The sequence below is a fragment of the Haliotis cracherodii genome, unplaced genomic scaffold (genome assembly GCF_022045235.1).
Source record: "Haliotis cracherodii isolate W230 unplaced genomic scaffold, xgHalCrac1.p SCAF_4, whole genome shotgun sequence".
NCBI classification, from domain to species: Eukaryota; Metazoa; Mollusca; class Gastropoda; order Lepetellida; family Haliotidae; genus Haliotis; species Haliotis cracherodii.
In genome coordinates, this window is record NW_027266297.1 from 2,826,383 (window position 1) to 2,848,353 (window position 21,971).

At 38.3% G+C, this 21,971-nt stretch overlaps 1 pseudogene; it reads right to left on the reverse strand.

The window, feature by feature from the left end:
- The window catches only part of LOC139478375 (multiple epidermal growth factor-like domains protein 11), a 34,845-nt pseudogene extending 15,420 nt beyond the window's left edge, over positions 1 to 19,425 (reverse strand).
- Between the last annotated feature and the right edge of the window lie 2,546 nt (positions 19,426 to 21,971).

Sequence of the window (21,971 nt, forward strand, 5' to 3'; positions counted from 1 at the left end):
TATGTAAGATTCTTTTCCTGACTAATTTTTTTCTGCAGAAATAAATGGATTGTGTTTACCAAACTTCTGGCACTAATACTCAATATTAATTGTTGTATGTTACCTGGTTAAGAATAGGTCCCCAGGAACCAATGCATGGTGTCAGAGACTTAATTGATTCGGTTGATTAGATTCAGTGACTTGATTCATTACATGTCTTTGTACCTTGACCTGTAGTACCATAATATTTCATCAAATATACTTGTTTTATCTGGTCGAGACTTGATTATTTACAGCCTGTATGATAATTTTATAAAATTTATAAAAAGGCTTCTTTGTGTTTAATGCTCTCACTGAAAACAATTTCTTTTGTCATTTTAAACTAAACTATCTGCATAAGTTTCTTTGTGCTGTGTGGTGCCATTTGCTGCTCTACACCATATCTGAATACAGGAACAACTTATACCTTGAGTCAGTGGATGTCTACAAAGCTACACAGACAGTTTCCACCTTGACATGATTACCATGATCATGTATAATCATAGGCAGATACATAAACACTGTATGAATGTCCAATAGATCATATTTGGTCTTGGAAACTCAAAGCGAGTGTTAAGTTTTTAATCATCAATAATTTCATCAAAATATTTAGTTCCTCCATACGAATAAGAGCAGAGCATGTTTTTCTTTCTTCACATTTGAACATGCATAATTTAGTGCAATACCCATGAATGTAAATTCTAGTGTTAATAACATCTTCATTTCATGTCACAGCCAATATTAATACATGTCCCTTTTATTGTCCTGTACTAATTTACACAGATGCTGTAGTGTTGGGCATGTATAGTTGAAAGTCAAACAACGGACCCGAGTTAAATTCCCACGTGCATATGGAAACAATGTGTGCAACCCATTCTTGCAGTGATTTGACTGGCATAAAATTGATATTATATTATTTGAGAGAGAGTGAGGGAGAAAGAGAGAGATTGAGAAAGAGTCAGAGTGAGTGAGGGAGCGAGTGAGAGAGAGTGAGCGTGAGAGTGATAGAGAGTGAGGAAGAGAGAGTGAGTGAGTGAGAGAGAGCGAGGGAGAGAGAGTGAGCGTGATAGTGATATATAGAGAGTGAGGAAGAGAGTGAGAGAGATTGTGAGAGTAAGAGTGAGAGAGAGTCCGAGTGAGTGAGGGAGCGAATGAGAGAGAGTGAGCGTGAGAGTGATAGAGAGTGAGGGAGAGAGAGTGAGAGTGAGTGAGTGAGAGAGAGCGAGGGAGAGAAAGTGAGCGTGATAGTGATAGAGAGTGAGGGAGAGAGAGAGTGAGGGAGAGGTGAGAGAGAGCGATAGTGAGAGAGCGTGAGAGAGAGTGAGGAAGAGAGTGTGAGAGAGTAAGAGTGAGAGAGTGAATGTGAGAGAGCGAGTGAGAGTGAGTGAGAGACAGAGATTGTGAGGTTGGGAATGGTAACTGGCACATTTATCACTCAATTACACACCACCATCCCAATAAATCATGACTATTATTAATAATGCCTGTGGGGTCTTTATTCATCCCGATAAAACATCATTATTATTAATAATGCCAATGGGGTCTAACTTCATCACCGAAAACACATCACTACTATTTATAATGACTGTAGGACCTATCTTCATTACCAATAAAAACATCAGTGCTATTTATGATGCCTATGGGGGTCAATCTTCAGTCATAAAACATACCTACTACTTATAATGCCTATGTGATCTATAGTCAGCCAAATAAAACGTTAAAACTATTTATATTGCATGTGGGATCTACCTTCATCCCAATAAAACATCAGTACTATTTATAATGCCCACTGGGTGAATCTTGATCCCCAATAAAACATCCTTGCTATTTTTAATGGCTATGGGGTCTTTCTTCGTCCCGAATAAAACATCACTATTATTAATAATGGCTATATATGGGGTCTTTTTTCATCACCAAGAACACATCACTACTATTTATAATGTCCATGGTGTCTATCTTCATCACCAACAAAACATCACTAGTATGTATATTGCCCGTGGGGTCCATATTCATTCGAAATAAAACATAAGTGCTTTTTCTAATGCATATGTGGTCCATATTCATCCAAACATCACTAGCAAGTATAATATCTATCTTCATCCTTAATAAAACATTAATAATATTTTCAATGCCTGTAGGCTCCATCGTCATCCTTAATAAAACATAACTATCATATATTATGACTGTGTGGTCTATCTTCACTCCTAATAAAACATCAGTACTATTTATAATGTATATTGTGGTCCATCTTCATCCCGAATAAAACATCAGTGCTACTTATAATGCCTATGGGAACTATCTCCATCCCCCATAAAACATCAGTACTATTTATAATGCCTATTGGGGTCCATCTTCATCCCGAATAAATCATCAGTGCTATTTATAATGCCTATGGGAACTATCTTCATCTCTAACAAAACGTCACTGGTGTGTATATTGTCTGTGGTGTTCGTTTTCATTCAAGATATAACATCAGTGGGTTTTTTCTAATTCCTAATTGGTCTATCTTCATCCCAACAAAACAACACTACTATTTGCGTTGCCTATAGGGTCTCCCTTCATCCCTATTGAAACATCACTACTGTTGTTAATGCTTGCGGGGTCTGTCTTCATACCCAATATACCATCACTATTATCTATAATGTCTTTGGGGTATCTCTTCATCCCAATAAAACATCACTACTATTTATAAAGCCTGTGGGGTGAATCTTCATCCCCCAAAGATATAACTACTATTTATAACGCCTTTTGGGTCTATCGACACCCCCAATAAAACATTAGTACTTTTTATAATGCCTACTTGGTCTATCTTTGTCCACAATACAACATCACTATTATATATAATGACTGTGGGGTTTATCTTCATCCCGACTAAAACTAGTAATACCTGTGGGATATATCTTTACCCCTAACAAAACATCACCATTAAGTTTATTGCCTATGGGGTTCGTTTTCATTTGAATTAAAACTTAAGTGCTTTTTCTAATGCCTGTGTGGTCTATCTTCATCCCAACAAAAAATCACACTGCTTTTTCTAATGCCTACGAGGTCTGTTTTCATCTCCAAATATAACATAACTAATATCTTATGTTATGCCTTTGGGGTCTATCTTCATCACCAATAAAACATCACTACTATATATGCCTATGGGGGTCGCTCTACATCCTCAATAAAACATCGCTAAAGTTTATAATGCCTATGGGGGTCTATGTTAGGCCCAATAAAACATCACTGCTATTTATAATACCTATGGGGTCCATCTTCATCCCTAATAAAACATCACTACTCTATATAATGTCTAGGTGGGGACTATATTCACTACTATTTACATTGCCTTTAGGGTTTGTATTCAGCCAAAGTAAACATTTCTGGTGAGAATATTCAGCATCCAATGCTTATCGTAAGAGACGACCGGCAGGATCGGCTGGTCAGGCTCGCTCACTTGGTTGATGCTTGTCATCGTATCCAAATGGTTTAAATACATGTTCATGATGGTAATAACTGGATTGTCTGGCCCAGAGTCTATTATTTACAGGCCGCCGTAATGCGGTTTAAATATTGCTGAGTGCGCCGAAAAACAAGTAAACAAACAAAAATAATTACTATTTAGGATACTTAAATTAAACGCTACTTAAATATGTCTTCGTTCAGATTGCGGTTTCATGTTCGTTTTCGCAAAATGCTTCATAATACAGCACCTCAACAACAGTGTTGTTATGACGTACTGGTGTGAAAAAATATAGAAAAATTACTTCCATATACCTTTTAAATTTTATTTTATTTTTAATATATTCATCTTATGTTTCGAGTATTTAATTTTAAAGAGAAAATGACAAAAAGAAAACTGACAATCTAGGAGATTACATGTCCTACTGTAACATTCTTGCCTTAAAAAATACACAATCTTTCAACACCACTTTGTAATATACAGTTCGCTTTGTTCATTTCACATGGATTCCTTAATATGATCGTTTCCTTATTCAACAAAGAAGTTACAGCTTTGTTTAGGTTATAATGATTGTACCGTAAACAATGGAGTGCCGGGTTATACAGACGCGTCATGCAGTTCAATAATTTTAGGTGTATTAAATGCTTATGGTATGCAGTGTCTGTGTGGTATTTTGTGATAAACCTAAATACTAGATAAGGAAATGTATGTGGTAAGAATGTGTTCAGCTGTTTGTAGATTCCCGTCGTCTAGCTACAAATCCTGTGATGTATTAATGGTTGAAGAATTTTGAACTGAACTGTCCGGAAGTATATATCTAAAATTTTGGAATTGAAAACAGTGATAAAGTCTTATATCAATATGTGGACTCATAAATCTTGGTTTTATGTTTTAACGGAGATATGATATTTTCTTATTAAATATCGCGTAATAGTGTAATTAATTTGCATGCTTTACCATTCATTGTACCATTCTAAACCATGTGGATGTTGTAATATCAGTCAATCGGGTGAGAAGACAGCCCAATCCTCGCTCTGTCAATCATGTTGCAAGTTGAAATGACCCCTGATACTTTATAAATACTTCACGACAGTTTATGGAGTAATAGATTAGTCAAACCGCTATGCAGTTATTTTTTTTAAAAAACATGAGGCCTTATTCTGTAAAATTACCATTGGCTCGGGTAGAACCGCTGGGCTAACCACGCGGTGTAAGATAATCGAGCACTGTTCGACTTTTTTAACCGAGCGGTCCTAACCGCGCCAATGAAAGTACTACATCATAAATGAACTGTTTCGATTTGCGCGGTTTTACCAACCGCTAGCCACTAGCGGTTTGCAGTTGGTGAAACCGCGCCAAACCGCGCACAATGGAAACTAAGTCGCCGAACTTTTAAGCATAAGTTTTTGTATATAGCATTTCAACCGCCTCCCTAAACGTGCCCCAAACCGCGTGGCAAACCGCGCACATGGAAACTCAGCCTAAAGGGCTGCGGCTTTTACATAAGCCAATAAAGCTTGTTTGTCAATCCCCATTCATATATTTATGTATAAAAATCTGTTGAAACAAAATACATTGTAAAGCCTGGTTTGTTTGCATTAAAATCAAAACAAAGGAATCTGTAATTAAAATGTGTAAGGTGTAAAAAGCTTTAATACATTAAAGAGCAAAATACATTGGGGGAGAGTAAATACATAGTTCTATATAATTTTCTTGAATGGAGCACATTTGAGAAAAAAAGATAATCCAGGCATGTGCGATATTACCGTGTTTAAAGAATTTATATCAGTCAAATATTTCTAACTTAGGTCACCGGTATGTAACCCAGGTAAAGCATGCATATCGGGGAACATTGAAATGTTGGTACAGTTTATCTATCGTGTCTTCGTGCTTTAGCATTACACATTGGCTTTACATATTCTTCTAGGTTTTAATGTTTATTTGTTTATGTACTTTAATTTCTTATGTATTTTTTTCTCTCCTTTATTTTTTCTGGGTTATATATTTATCTAAATATACATTTAGTTACTTGTATGTGTAGGGGTGTTTAACAGAAACCTGGTTGCACCATGATATTCTAGCCAATGATACCATTTTCAAATCGTAGCCTGTATTAAGGAATATATTTTAGATCTTAAATCAGAGTATAACGGACAGCCTGAGCTGGAGGCGCGCGTGTACATGTTGGCCGTTTTTACGTAGTTAGGGTTAAAACCGAATGTTTGCGAGGATTACTAAGATTTCTGAATTCAGTTACAACAGTAACCGTACATGTATTTGTATTTCATTCAAATGTGTTTGGTATGATATATGTCTTATAATTATTTTAGGATGGAAGGTACAGTTACCAAATAAAATATGCTGAAATATCAATTCATTATGACCATATTTCATAATCTATTTTTTTAAAGTAACCTTCCTTACATTAAAGATATCTCCGGGGGAGAATCTGTACCGGTATAAAATCTCCGGGGGGAGAGTTTATACCGGGACACCGGCATATAAATTGTATGCTGCAGTCCGATGCACTTCCGTGTTCAGGTGGGATGCAGTGCGTTCGAAACAAGTGTGACGTGATCACATAAGCTCCGCCCACTCATAAATATTGTAGACTTGAGACCATTGTAGGGTTAAGGGCACAACATCCGTTTATTTATGAAATTTACTGATCAATATAAAATAGACATTTTCAAAACAATAATGTTTGAATTTTGCATTCAATAAACCAATTATGAAATAATAATTGATTTTGGTCTATTTAATATTTAAGTGTACATCTACCCGTTTAATGTAGATTAGTTTTAACATATATATACTTGACACCATTCAGACAATAAAATCGTTGTAAAGTATAGGGTCATCGGACAAATATTGGTAAATGATCCACGACAATGTTGTCAGACAAGCAAAACATCATCGAACTACGTTCTGGAATAGATTTGACAAATTTACAATGTATTACGCTCCTCGGCCAGATTTGAATGTAACCAGATATATCAGCTTATTAGCTGTTAAATGTTAGAAAAAGGGCTACATTATAATATAATTATATACTGAACCGCAAAAGAAACGTCACCCAAGTAACATTGCATGAAAAGTTGTCATTTAAATATCTTGGTAATGTTTGTCAAAGTTTCTACAATTTAACATTACCTTGTCCGGAAAAATGAAGTTTAATGCTACAAAAACAAAGCAGATGACAATAAAACCGATCGCCCCAGCGCATCACGGCAATGGCCATGCTAAACCGATGCACGTGAGTTCGGTGCAAATTGAAATGCACACGCGTTCCTCCATTTCTTGCCCAATAAAAATCCATCTAGATCGGATAACATTCATTCGTTATTGAATTGCTACCACATACCAAGATTGACAAGAAATCAGCGACACCAATCCCTTGGACGATTGTAAGCTGGACAAACCGCCCGACAAGTAGCCAGTGCATTTCAAGTCCACGTATTGACCATATACAGGCTCCAGCAACGGTACCAGACCACCAACACTACAGATGACCGACTACGTAGTGGAGGACCAAGGGTCACTACCCGACGTCAGGACCGTCAGATTGTGCGATAGCATCTTCAAGATCGCTTTGTCACTGCTGCGGAAACTGCCCGAGAGACCATGGGGACACACTAACGACACATTAGTGCAGACACCATGCGTCGACGATTGACGCAGTTACCTCCACTGTCACAGGCCACGCCGAGGACCCATTCTGACACCAAGTCATCGCCGGGACCGTCTTCAGTTGGCACAAGCATTGGCGCTATCAGCAGTAGAGCAGAGTACTATTCTCAGACGCCTGAATGACGTCCGACCAAGGCCGACAACTGCAGCTGAACTGCGTCAGGCGTTCCTCAGAGTGTGGGCTCAAGTGCCTATGGCCTTCATCAACCGCCTCATCCATCCCACGTATCGACGTTGCACGGCAGTCATCAATGCACATGGCTGACACACGAGATACTGACTTGTGATGCCATTTTCTTAGAGACTAGTGTTATATTTCACTTTAAGAACATTTGACACTTGAATGTCAACCTTGATGATCAATTTTGCCAAGTTTCATCTTTTTAATATGTCCCAAAGTATGTTTACAGTGTTTGGACAAATAAAGTTTCTCATATACATGTATCTATCCATGGTGACATTTCTTTTGCGGTTCAGTATATGTATGTTCACGTTAACTTGTGGCGAGTTTCATGAGACAACAAAACTTGACAATTCCTAAATTATCTCTCTTTGCGAACGAAAATTATGGTCACTTTTAAGTTTTGAACAGACTTATGGATCTAGATAGACCCAGTATACACCACAAAACATCAGACTTGAACACGCATCTTAAATGCTGAACGCCTGCTGTTCGATCAAAGGTCTCGTCTTGACATTGTCATTTAGAATAACGTCCCTTACGTTCATCCTTGACTTTGTACGCAATGTGTTCACATAAACTTCTGCGCGCTCGCGAGAGGTTCATTTAAAGGGGAAATAGTGAAGAGTCTTTTTTCATATTATTTCAATTCTAATAGCTATAGTGTCGTAACACTACACTTATTGATTATAACATTTATTGGGTTGAAAAATGTCTTTGCATAGCACACGAGTGCGATTTGTATTCGGGTAGTCATGGATCTTTTGTCATAAGAACCAAACATCAACTTCAACGTAGGACATATGTAGGATTGTATAGAATTTCACTCATAAAGCTGTGTGTTAAACAGTGTAAACAGACAATGTGATCGCGAATTCCGTGTCACTTATCCATGTTGTTGTTATCGTCAGCGGCTTTGATTTGTTGGTTGATTGGTTGGTTGGTTGATTGATTGTTTTTTTTACGCCGCACTCAGAATATTCCAGCTATATGACGGAGGTCTGTAAATAATCGAGTCTGGACCAGAAAATCCAGTGAATGATATCATGAGCATCGATCTACGCAATTGGGATCGATGACTTCCATCAACCAAGTCAGCGAGCCTGACCACCCGATCCCGTTAGTCACTTCTTACGACAAGCATAGTCGCCTTTTACGGCAAGCATGGGTTGCTGAAGACCTATTCTAGCTATCGTATCTTTATGCAATCTGCGACAGGTTTGCGATAGTTTCGAACTTGTATCTTATCTTAAACTTAAGTTATCTTATCTTTGAACGTAAGTTGTTAGGATTAATCGTAGCTGAGATCGTTTCGAAACTCCAGGCCCAGCTCAATATTTCTGGCAAGTTCAAAGTTTTCCCATTTGTACTCTACATGTGCCACATAATGCTACTCTTTGGTGGTTAAAGTTATTTCATTCCATCTCTATGATGTCTCAAGTGAGTGAGCAGTGACTGTGACTATGCGTCTGAATTCGATGTCGCGGAAAGGTCACGCCATGATACTACACTATAATAAGATAATTTGTATGTGTATTCATCGTTAATTGCTATAGTTTGGTCACAAGTGTGAAAGTAAATTATGTCCTGTAATATGGTTATTCTGGATAGATAGAACATTACCAGCCTATTGCACATATTTGGGTGTCTGTTTGTCTTTTGTTGACTACGTAATTGTGTTCTTAAACATAAGACTGTATGTGCGCAAAAGCTGATTAATTGATGTAGAGTGTTTATACATGTTGATAAATGTGTTTCTATTATTGTGTTACTTTATGTGTAACATAATTATCAATATATTATTTCTTTGTGTACATTGTGATTTTGAATACATTGTGATAAAAGATTAGAAGTCTATGGAGAGTACAATACAATCTACATATAACTATTCTGACAATCAGATTAGCATCACTCTCCCACAGATCATGGTGACTGGATACCTACAATTATCTCTGCTGTAGATTCTGATGTCATACAGCTGGTAGTCCCGGCCCAGATCCACAGTCCAGTCTGACGGAGATCCAGCAGCGTGGAAACAGGTTCTGCTCTCACCATTTATGTTACTGTCTCCGTCCACAGCCTTTGATGGGTACCAGTTGCTATGTTGACCAGATGTTGTTGATGCTGACTTGTTCAGTGCAATGTTTTCTGTGTAGTACATTAAACATCTCACACACAAACTTTCATACAGATCGCAGTACATGCATTTACTGAGGATGACGACATTAGGCGAGTCATGTCGTTGTGAAAATATCTTGTTACTTATTACATTACTTGTATATCAGTCTTGCTTGACAACGTTATAAAATCTTTGCTTGAAAACGGTATGAGAATCTATACCGAAACGTCGTCTTTACGGTAATCAAAGAAGTTGTAATCCATAAATAGTGTCTACTTTGACATACATATCAAGTTAACGTGGGTTACATGCATGATGAAAGTCAAAAGCTCTACTGTTGATAAGGTAAATTAATGAAAACTAAAACCCAACTCACTCAGTCTTTTGCATTACAAATGTATTGTATATGGATGTTATATAAATAAAACCCTATTATAATTAGTTGTTCCAAGAGGGGTTTTCCACAGAAATGTAAAACGTATGTGGAACTGACGTTTCTGGCAGAGGCCCCCTGCCTTCCTCCATTCAGTGTTACAGTCACCAGAACAAGCACCTGTTGTCTCGTAACATGGTGTCCCACAGTTGCAGGAGTAGCTGCAGGAGTACCCAAACTGTCCAGGTGGGCAGGAATCTGTGACGAGATACAGGGAGGTGAGATGAAACATTCACATGATGGTCTGCAGTCTGCAAACAGCCTGGTGAGCTGGTGAGATTCAACAGTTGTTGATACGCTGTGGTTGATACGCTGAGAGAAAGCTTCTCTTTTAAATCCCATAAATACTATAAACTACTAAAGATACATATCCTGAGAGTTATGTAATAGTTGATTATTGTCTGAGTGACTGTTCTTATACATACTGACTTTGCTTGTTTGTATATCTACCCGACCATTCAAACTAATTTGTAAACTGAGTGTTATCCGACTAAATAATTATCAAAAGCATACCATGCTGTGCTGACTGGTGCTCATTTCGAAGACTGGTTGTTTTTAAGGTATTTAATAATCTAATCTGATTACTGTATGGTGAATTTCACACCTGGTATTATTTAAACTGGTGTTACTTTACTGTCCAGGCGATATTGCACTGCAGCATAATATAATCACCCCCAGTCAAGTTAATGATAATTTGCATGATCGTGACGTTTCGTCATGCTTCTTACTCTGAATATTATAGTTGACTCTGAATATTACAGTTGACGGTTGATAGTTGGGCATTTGATTCCACCAACTCCGAAGCTATGCTTTGTTGTATATTTGCCCAACGGTTTTCATGAGGTTATACGTGTGTACGTTTGGCGTGAATCGGTGGAATACAACTTCAGCATTTCATATACATTTAGGCAGACTCATATAAATATAGTTTATTAATTCAACCTTACCTAAATATCTATCATCAGTTATATTTACAAAGATGTTTCAAAACAGAGGAAAAGCCACATACAAACTTCATCCTTCAAAAAGCCTTGAAATGGACAGCGGGCGTGGTTGTTCATTAAAACATATTATTCCAACAGAGATGAGAAAGTCATCAACCTGGATCAGCGCACCGTGTGTTCACTTGAGGAGATACTGATCTTCGTTTACTTGGTAAACAGATTGACCAATGTTCAGTTATATACAAGTATCAAATAAACATAAGCAGCTAGGCTAGATGGCCGCCCATGGCTTCGAGGAAATGTCCGGACTCTCTCTCTCTCTCTCCCTGAATGAGTAAAAGTTAATAAGGGAAGCCCAAAGCGATAAGTAATGGAAGAAAGTTGTCAAAACACTGTCTTCCTGGTCAGGAATCTCGGTATGTGATGATACTTATTCCTTTATCATACGTTTGGATCTATATGTTGATATTGGCTCGACGTTCATAATTAAACAATCCCTATCCAATTCTATATGATGAGATATTACATGATACATGTTGCTTCTGAGCATCAACATTGTATTTCTTTATTTTTAAATGGTGGCCCGTGGGGGTCGACATTTTCGATTCAAACAACTTGATTATTAATAGACACATTTCTCCTCTCAACAAACGACGTGTTAAGTTTTCAATATCCTGCTGTCACTTATTTGCCCTATCACATATCCTCAGATACATCATATCCTTGTCTGACGAGACGTAGGGCCGTGAGACTTCATGAGACACGTGTTCTATGCATGTATGTAAGGCGACACGTTTTGATCAATCTAGGGGTACAATGTAAAACAGTAAGGTTGCGTATCAACATCTTTCTATGAACAATTAATACTTCCTACATAATCCTCCAACGTCATGCATGTGACTCATTGATTCGCTGTGAGGTTAACATCGCAACAGTGGTAGCAGGATATCTTCCGTCCAGGTCACGTGCGGTCAGCCATGGCGACGTATCAGTGAGGAAATATTATTTACATTCACTCTAAACAAAAAAAATACTATTGTCTATTTATACATTATATAAAGCGTATCGCTTCACCACGAGTGACAAAGCTATGCACGTTTTCCTTTATACCAAATAACACACAATTACCTTGACAGACCAGGATATGGAGCACTACGTTACATTTCAGTAGTAAACAGCACGAGTCTCGAATACCAGTTGCACAATTCTTCCAGCGCTTGAGGATTGTACTAATTTCGTGGCATTATCGCATCACAACAGAGTAATCGTGTGTGCAGCAACACTTAATAATATTGTCCTGTATACTATGATTATATAAAATAATAAAAACTTCATTTTAGCATAGTCCATTGTACAATTCCGACTGTGTCATGAGCATTTGTTTATGAATCACAACTCAAGTAGTGATGACACAGGTTGTTCACGCAAAGATGAGCTTATCCTGCCCACCGGTGACACCAATAAAAAACATATGCAAAACATGCTGCACTGATCACACCGCCAAGGGCTACACTAAATCAGGTAGGTAGTGTACATAGAAAGATACTTGAAAAGGACAAATCCTATAAAGTTGCTGGTTAGTATGTCATAAGTTCATTCTGTCTTTTACTTCCAGGTGAAATTAACTACACCGGGCATATTACCTGATGTGCTGCAAATATCTCTGAGAAAGGGCAGAGACACGAGAAACGAGCCTTCACACAACGCATGCTACTTCGTTATAGATCTCCATAGTGAGAAAAGCCTAAGTTTGTTTGAAGTGTGTTTCATGCCGGTGATATACCAACATATGCTTAATACACGGCATTTCATCATGTACCTACATATAGGTACAATGTAATGCATAGATCCTGCGATATATTTATCATTATCTAGCCCCTGTAGATATATACTTGTGTTGAGTGGATATCATGCTACATCATATGCCATTGCGTCCGTCTTGTGGTACATGTAGATTGTGTGAAACCAAAGCCCTCATGTAGATACAGACGTACATATGTACCAAGTTACATAATATACTTCAAAGAAAACTGTTCATCACAGCACTTCCCACCTTCTTTCAGCTCTTCTGCTCTGTGTGTTTTTATCGGCAGCCTTGGCCGTACAAGCAGCCACGCTTACGCACACGCACACGCACACGCACACGCACACGCACACGCACACACACACACAGGCGCGCGCGCTTACACCTCAATATATAAGTGCAACCATCTTGAATGCGACGTTAAACACCATTCTACCTCATCTTCCTTCACCTCTAGTTAGAGCTCACTCTTGCAAACTGTTGTGTTTTGGAGCTTGATTTCTTTAAAATATACGTTCTTCCCACGTATATCACTTACTTTCATTGCCAGACATTGGTGTATTTTCCTGTTGTTCAATTTCAAAACAAACTTTCCCTATATATATTCAATGTTATATCGAAATTCGATTAAAAATCCTCCATGGCAGTCAGTGTGCATTGCAATTGGAGATTAATGGCCTTATAAGCGGAAAGCGTGACTGGATATTGGGGTAAAGATGACTGGACCTCGGGTATGGATGACTGGACTCCGGCATTGTGATGACAGGATCCTCAGCATGAGGTAAATTTAACGATCGCAGTCCCGTAGGCTATAGATGGTTAACCGCTGACTATGAATACCTGCTTGTCGTAAGAGGCGACTAACGGGATCAGGTGGTCAGACTCGCTGACATGGTTGATGCATGTCATCGTACCCAAATTGCGTTGATCGATGCTCATGATGTCCAGTCTCAATTATTTAAAGGCTGTTGTCATATAGTTGGAATATTTCTGACTGTTATTTTTTCCAACTAACGACAATATATTCAATAAATTCTCTCTTGTTGCTATGTTGCAATCAAACGTATAAAATCCAGCAACTTGATTCCTTTGTTCTCTGACTCGCGATATTTTACTTAATACATATTACTTATTCATAATTTCTGTTTACTACTCTTTGATCACTTCCTGTAACCACGCATGTTACATTCAGGTCGTCAACGAGTGAGAAAAACTTTTCGACTAAAAGTGTGATAGCTGTAAAACCTGGGTGTTCAAATTGTCTACTTTTATTAATTGTCATTGCCATATATGTGAAATGATATATGAACAGACACACATTACCATCTACATTGTTGAAAGAAGTCGCCGCGTGCTCGCTTGTGAATCCCATTCTGTCTCATATTTGACAGGTTGGAAATTGTAAAGGCAGATTATACGTCAAACCAGTTCGCTCTGGATTTGCAGATGTCAGTTAACAAACTACGCTTGTTTTATCTTTTTCAGTTCATGCTGGTGTTGCTTGGTGGTCCCGTGCAGAACGTTTAGCTAGGATGTGTTGTCACTGACAGTATTAAGCGACCTCTCCTCATATAACTATACACATCTATTTCTTGAGTTGTCCTATTCATATGTCATGAGGTGACTGAGGTGGTAGTATATTTAAATAGTCGACCTCTTCACCGTATCCACTCCACTAGCACCACCACACCGAGTTTCCTGACACCCGCCACGTTGACCAATGTTGAAATGAAACACCCGGTCATCAGGTCATGTTGGTGGTATCATCTAATAAATAAAATATGCCTGCTGTGTGTGTGTGTGTGCGTGCGTGCGTGCGTGCGTGCGTGCGTGCGTGTGTGTGTGTGTGCGTGCGTGTTAATGTCATGCACGTATATATGTGCAGTAACGTCTAAATGATTCGTATCACCTTCTACATTGTTGAAAGAAGTAGCTGCAAGCTCGCTGGTGAAAGTGACCAGGCCCCAGTTGAGTCCATATTTGATATATTACAAAGTGTAGAGTCGAGTTGTAATTAAGTTAAACAACACTTTCAAACTCACTCTTGATGTTAAAAGATTTCAATACATCGAAACTATCGCCCCTCCGTTTTATACCTATGAAGGGATTTTTAATCCTCATAAAAACCGTCAAAAGTGTAATATGTTTTTAATATCTGCTTCGGTAGCCAGGGGATAGAACATTCATTCAGGGTGTGCTGTCATTGAAAGTTGCCATTGCTTCTTGATAGCTAGTGCGCTTGTGAGTAACACACCCTTTGTTTATTTATCCAGGTTCTTAAATAAAACCTGCATTTGTGTTACCACTCCGTATTTTTTTAAGGAAAGTCGAAAATATCCACCAGGCCACATGTGTCTGCTCTGCTGATCCACATCTTGCTGTTGCAATTGAGACTAATCTAACCTTGCAGTACAGGAAAGAATGATTGGGTATCATTGTTGAAAAGAAGTGTAAGGAATCTCAGGCTACCACAGCTATGGATTTTAACCAGCATGACATTGTACTTGACAATTCATTACATGCATCTGGACACATCAGGACATAGGAGATTGGATCTCAATTGCTAATAATATGGATGTACTCATTGGTGATAGCTGTGAAACACTGGCCAGACAACCATGTGCACTGGACACATTTAGTAAGTTTCTTTAAGTGAAGTCATGAAGGTTGTTGGAGAGGAATTGGACATTGTTGCGATGGATGTTGTGACATTGTCCGAGGTTGCTGATGTAAATCTGATTTTCAGGTTGAAAGAGTCTGCTTTTTGTTTCTGAAGTTGATTGGGCTGGATGTTCCACTTACAAAGGGTTGTCCCGAAACTTCACGAGCCTTCAAATTATGTCGTCCTTTTGGGATATAGAGGAGGAACCTGCTTCCGTCGGACCAATGTATTTCGTGCCAGTTTCTCAGACTTTTGCTGAACAACATGCCAAAAAGGAACCCCTGTCGCTAAGGGGGTTTAATGACTGGACGCCATTCCTGCTGCTCCTGCTGCTCTCAAGTGGTTCTGTAATGTTCTGGTGGACACACGGGACAGGACGCGTTGTCCTGTCTCCGGGATGTGACCTCACATGAGGCCGTTATGACCGTGGCAGCTCTGTCACAGCACTGGTTAGACAATGTCTTCACACCAATTGCCTGATGACTGTGTAGCTGTAGCCTAGGTGACGCCCGATGGACGTCAATTGAAAGACAACCCTATGGAATGTATTCCGATCATTTCTCGTCTCTGCATCTGTGATATCCTACTTCGTGTCATGTTCACAGGGAATTATTAAACATAGCAAGTCAGCGGGATCAAATACCAAAATTTGATGCCTGTACATACTGTATTTACGGGAGTGGCATCCTTCAGGTGCATGCCATGGTGAGTTCTAACATTACCGTCAAACATGACCTTTCACCTCTTTGTGTAATTATAATGGCAATTACAGTTATTCACATGTAATAATTCATTATCTGAAGGGGTGCTCATCTGTTTCCCAGGTGCATTCATATAATTCTGAATGGATCGTATGTTCGTGAAATAATCATTTCCTTATTTCAGCAATATCAAATCAATACAGTATGCACATTTTGACTGATCATCAAATCATCCTGCTGTTTTTAAAATAAAGTCCTGGACTAGACCCTCAAATGGGTGTTTCAGTTAATGAATGAATTAATTAATTAAATAACTTTCCTTCATGGGTATATTGAGCTCTGTTTGTCAGATCCAAAATATTATGTATACGTGTTATAATCCCGTTGCATCTGTAGTTTCTTCAGTAATATCACAGTTAACCGAGTCAAACTTAATCAGTGTTAAATGTGTTTGTTTTTTCTCAATTAACTGAAGGAATTAATAAGTTTATCAAATCACTGATTTTGATATTGTTTGTTCCATGTACTGATTATGTATTGGAAATACTATACCATGGTGTTATTGAGCATTTCAGATAGATTTTAAATAAAAAGGAAAAGGACCCTGGTATCTTTAAGAATGAATAATGCAAAGTGTGCTGCTTTTGCTGTAATTATGTCGTTCTAAAGCTGAAAACCATTTCGTTACAGTAATGACACAATGCAATGCCTCCCATACATTACCCAACATGTTCCGTTGCTGAAGTCAACATATGTGTCACTTATTTCAAGTAATAGACACTCCATCATCACAAACGAAGTATAAATTAACTGACAGGTCTTACTGTTGCCTCGAACATGAAGACTCGATGGCATGAGCCAATATTGTCAAAACATGGCTATCCCACCGACCCAAAAAGATTGAACAGTCAGTCCCCTTATTGATAAACAGTCGTCGGTACTCTGCCAAAGGGTTCGGCATACAGATACTGAGTAATTAATTCAAACGTTAATATTAAGAAACAAATATTAGAATCAAACCGACAGTAAATAGAATTAAAACTCGATTGTGCAAAGGATGCCTTTGCAAAGGCCTTATATTATAAACTATTGGGTCTCAGCAAAGCAAATGCAATAGCTAGCTTTCAGTGCCTAATTTATATGTCACCGGCATACACTAATCTGATACTCTACCGAGCCAGCTGTTTCCAGCTCAGTAACACCACTAACAAAAACATCCTGACACCCTCATTGTTGAACAACCAGGAAGTGCAATACCCCGACAAACTAAGCCTAGTGTAACGCCAACTGCACATATTCTGCATTAGTACACAATAATCTATCATTCTAGCAACACAACAATTGTACTGCTTTCAATTTCTCCTTTGAAAATGAGTAATGGAGGTATTCAAAGCCTCTCACAGGGGAAGAATGCTTCAGGTACAATCATGAATGTGTTGTATTCAAACAGAGGCGAATGGTGTAGGTCATTTGTTCGCGTGAACATTCCACCCCATTCCCTATTCAGCTCCCCAGCTTCAGTTGAGATAGTTTTTTGTTATTATCAGTCGATCTTGTAACTGTTCAGTATAATTTGTCTGTACCCTTTAAACTAGACTTCTATTCAGTCTATCAAGTGTAATTATTTCAGGGTTGTTCATTCGTTATCTTGTCTTGTAATGTGGTATACAAAGTAACCAAGAGAATCCATCAACTTCATCCTTATGGTGGGGAAAAGAAGACATACCAACTCTTATCCTTTTCGCAAACACCTGGTGTCATCACTTATTTTCAGTGACCCGCTCATGACATCCTTTATTTGCTTTTTACACTTTACTTCTTTCGTTCGGTGGATAGTTGAGACTGGTTATTCTCTGGCGTTGATGTTTAAAAGATAGTATTTGCATGGGAGGTTTCAGACAGCTCGTTTCAGTTGCATTTAATATAAGACGTTACTATCTGAAGTACGTGTGACTTCATGTTTCCCCAGACAGCCATACAACAACCAACTGTATCGCGGAATATAATAGTTCCTAAAACAAGAGGTGATATTCGCGTATCCATGCACAACTTGCTCTTCAAAAGCATCTGACACAACACATGTATTCAAATAGTACCACCATAAGATGAGAAAGGTCTGTTAAGAACAATCTCAGTAAGTCACAATGACAGCGTGTCGTAATACATTTACATCAATTACAAGATGTTGCCCACAGAACACACGTGACGGGAGAGATTTCATTAAGTTGTTAATGAACCGGTGGCGGTTACATGTTTTAGTCATCATTGATCCATTGGTCGATCATTGAAAGGTGATAAAAGATCAAGGTAAATATAGAGATTGCTGTATGCTGTCACTGTCAGCCTAGACACGGATCAAGTCAATATTAAGACAGCTGGGATGTGCCTTTCTTCATTTTGTTCACAAGGATGGGTCGTAGCGAGGATATTCGTGAACGATCATGCAGTCAAACTATCTAACGTTTCTAAATATATAATAGGTTCGATGCTGAGTTCAAGATTAAAGAGTCTAAATGATCAGAAAGAACACTTCTGTATGAGTGTATACGTGCTTGAGAATTCCAAGGGGAACCCCAAGAATGTGAAAGTAGTCTGTCAGTGTCTCGTGAAAAAACGTATGAACGTCAAATTCAGTGCAAAAGCCGTATATCGTGTCAACTTTAAATGAACTCACACACACACACACACAGTTTCAACACAAGATAACTGTGTATTATCAAAGTTAGTATTTACTATAATGAATTAAAGCAGAATGTAATCATCGAAGTTATCACAGGATCAGTTTCAGTCGAGCACAGTTTCAAAATAGCGTTACACATGCCGAAGATTCCCCACATGGGTACAATGTGTGAAGCCCATTTCTGGTGTCCCCCGCCGTGATTTGCTGGAATATTGTTAAAGGCGGCGTGAAACCATACTCACTCACTCACTCACTCGAGCCCTGGGCCCATCTATCTGTTATGGATCATGCTTTATGGGAGGAAAGTCCGAAGTGCTGCATATCCTGCACATTTTCTCATAAAATGTATACAAAGGATCCGGTACACGGTGTTTGTCGTGTGTGATCATATTATGGATTAAATGTGGACCTAAATACAGGTGGCAAAAGCGTTTAGGCGACCCCAAACATGGATACAATGTGTGACTTCAATTTCTTGTGCCCAAAATTTGTTAAACATCACGATACGAAAATGAAACTAAGTGTATTTGAAACTCCATTTATTTTAATATCATTTATTTCTAATCTTTCACATACCACCTATAATACAATGATTTCAGATAATATCCCTTCTACAAAATGCAACTGCAGCTTAAAGATGAAACATGTTGTATACATAATAATAACCATCCAAGAACAACTTACCCAATAACAGTTGCATCCACCCAGCCAGCACCACCACCCGGATCAACCTGACAACCGCCATGTTGAACTGGCAGGAGTTGGAGCACCACGCCTGTACTTTCACAGCGACTGAATATGCAAACCATACTTTCCTTGTATGAGGACAAGTTATTTTGAACGCAATGCATGAATAATGTTTCAGAATGTATCTGAGGATAAAGTATTGTTTACGTGCATTGACATTGACAATGTGAACAAAAAAGTTGAACAAGGGACGGACAATAGGCTAAGCTCGTGTTATCTTTTTCCTGTTGCAAACCTTTGTATGTTTTTGTTGAATCCATCGCTGTGTGTGTTTGCTATCTTGCAATTGGGTTCCATATAAATCCCAGATAAATACAGCATAGTTGCAAGTAATCAGCCTTATATTTAGTTGTCTAAATAAAAGTATGGCAGTTTCATGATTGAATTGTGGAATTTCTCTTACATTTAGTGCTGGCATTAATGTTAATGTAGTATGTTATATCCATCTCTCAACATACACAACAATGTACACAAACGACCATCATACTTTTACCTTGAACACACATTAAACATTGCATATTGCTTTTCTCCCATTAAGATTGATTACTCTTGTAAAGGACTTTGCAGTACTTTCAATATTCAAGATGTCTGTGTATTGAGATAATACTACGGTTCAGTTTTAGATACGTCAGACTTACATTATGATACATATGGTATCTTATAACTTATAACCCATGCTTGCCGTAAAAGGCGACTAACAGGATCGGGTGGCCATGCTCGCTGACTTGGTTAATGCATGTCATCGATCCCAAATGCGTGGATCGATGCTCATGATATCAATCACTGGATTTTCGGGTAAGACTCGATTATTTACAGACCACCGTCATATACAATGTAGCTGGAATACTGCCGACTGGTGCGTTAAACAAAAAAACAACCAACCAACCAACCAACTTAAATAATATGCGAGTGAGCATCAATAACTGAATGGAACTGACGTTAAAATATCCCCGGATGCAAGTGAAGTGTACATCATTAGCTCTCTCGGTATAAAGTATAAGCAGCAAACTTCATGATGTTTATTGTCATTTAGTAGCTAGAATGACATTTTCGACAGAAGATGTGACAACTGTATCCAATCAGAAAATTATATGGCATTATTCATCACTTCATATTCAATGAAGTGTGGTTAGCCCAACGACGAAAAGAGGTCCTCATAACAGTATACAGTATAATCTTAATGCTTCCTCATAATTTGTATAGACATTATCAACCCACATTCTGGATAACTTTATATACATTTGAAATACGGTAAAATAGATATGGAACGCTGTTTATTTGAAACTACTTTTGTCATTATAGTTTATATTGTCTTTACTGTTTATAACATATTATGTAAATAAATGTATTTTACATTGCAGCTACTTAAAGTGGATTTCAGATATTTTAATGCATTTAAATGTTAATAACCAACATGCAATCATGTGCTCAGTGATAATACCACTGTGTTTGTTTGTTTGTTTGTTTATTTGTTGTTTAATGCCGCACTCAGCAATATTCCATTTTGATGACAGCGACCTGTAAATGATCAAGTTTTTACCAGGCAATCCAGTGATTGACATCGTTAGCATCCATCTACGCAATTGAGATACGATGACACGTATCTACCAAGTCAGGGAGCCTGACCGACCGATCCCGTCAGTCGCCTCTTTCGACAAGCTTAGTCGCCTTTGAAGGCAAGCATAGGTTGCTAACGACATATTCTACCCCAGATCTTCACGGGTAAGATGACATCATTGTGAATTGGGAACAGGACATGTATGCACGAAACAGACATACCCATGGAGACCAGTTGGGAGCATTTGTGTTGTGGCAAGTTGTTGTTGTTGTTTTTTTTCATTTGGAAGCGAATGGAAACTCTGTAATGGAGTGACCTCCTTTTATGTTTACAGTCCCAGCGCTTGAAAACCTTCGTCACAGGGACGGTTGCTGTGAAGAGCTGGCTTGTTTAATGTCATCAACTTCTGGCACTACATTATGTCGCAGCCTGAATTTGACCTTAGTCTGTTCTTTATTACTCACGATTTATGTCACTAACGCATACCTTTCTAGCAAGTAATTTCACAGTCTGTAATTGTAATTGTACAAACTTTCTGTTGTCTGTCAGCTACATCCTGTGCTCTGGTACGTGCAATGCCTGCAATTGTTGTAGAGGCAGGTTACATCCAAAAAAAACTACATGGGTTACTGACCCAGCACACACCATGTCGACAAATCTGCCATCAAACATCCGAGTTGTTATAATTCACAGATATGTTGAGTGAGCGTTAAATCAATGCTGAGTTAGGATATAATTGCAAGTGTTGTAATTGTTTTATCTGAACATGCAATAGTTCTATTTTCAAGTGTGAATTATATTATAGATAATTACTATCGCATATTTATTGTTATTTTGATATTAAAAGAGACACCTTCTGTGGGAAACAAAAAATGTATTACACATCGCTACAGATTCTCAAATTGTGCGGAGAGTTTTTTTAAGAAACACTTCAGGTATGTGTTAGTGTTACTGAATGTACTGTATGTGTTACTGAAATGTGTCAA